The sequence below is a fragment of the Loxodonta africana genome, chromosome 12 (assembly GCF_030014295.1).
Source record: "Loxodonta africana isolate mLoxAfr1 chromosome 12, mLoxAfr1.hap2, whole genome shotgun sequence".
In the NCBI taxonomy this organism is placed as follows: domain Eukaryota; kingdom Metazoa; phylum Chordata; class Mammalia; order Proboscidea; family Elephantidae; genus Loxodonta; species Loxodonta africana.
Window position 1 is genome coordinate 50,228,836 of NC_087353.1, and position 1,047 is coordinate 50,229,882.

Here is a 1,047-nt window from a genome sequence, read left to right on the forward strand (position 1 = left end):
CTTACCTCACATCCGCCTGTGACTGCGGGATGCTTCCTGGGAATTGTAGTTTGTAAGTGGATCCGCCTCTCCACACCTTCTCGGGCCTATTCCGGTCCTTTCTGTTCCGGGAACTGAATGATTTCCGCTTCAGCCTCGCCTTATCCTGTTTTTAGTATTTGGCTATTGTTGTGGAAAAATTGCTGAAGACGAAATATACTCCCAATTCAGAAAAACTCCACGAATATAGAAGAGAAAGAAAAGTTTTATTATTGAATAAGCATTAAACCAGAAAGTGATGCAATAACAGGCAATCCGTTAAAGAAATTGCAAAAACAAATCTTATCCTTTATATAGCTGAGTTGATACAGCTCATTACATTCATGCTTAAGATCCTCATTGCTGTGGAGTACATTCCGACTCCTAGCGGTCCTATAGCACAGAGTGCAACTGTCCCATAGGGTTTCCAAGGCTGAAATCTTCACGTAAGCAGACTGCCACATCTTTCTCCCTGGGAATGGCTGGTGGGTTCAAACTGCCGACCTTTCAATTATCAGCTGAGTGCTTAACTACTGTGCCACCAGGGCTCCTTACTGAAAAACCAAAAACCCGCTGCCATCAGTCCATTCCAAGGTTTCCGAGGCTGTAAATCTCTATGGAAGCACACTGATTGCCACATCTTTCTCCAGCGCAGAGCCGCTGATGGTTTTGAACCGCCGACCTTTGGGTTAGCAGTGGATGGCTTTACAGAGCCACCAGGGATTGCTAATTTTCCATTATCTTTTCCACAGGGTACTTGAAGTTATGCTAATCTCCTTCCAGAAAACTGGGACGTAGAGATGTGAGCTTCCTTGATGATTACATTTCAAAAGACTTGGCTCCCAGAGTCCTGAGGAAACGTCCTTGATTTCCGTACTTTTCAGAATGACAAAGATTTTACCATTACAAATTACCTGAAGTGAATCCTGAAACAACCAAAACCAAAAACCAAATCCATTGCCATTGAGCCGATTCCAATTCATAGCGACCCTATATGACAGGGAAACCCCTGGTGGCATAGTGGTTAAG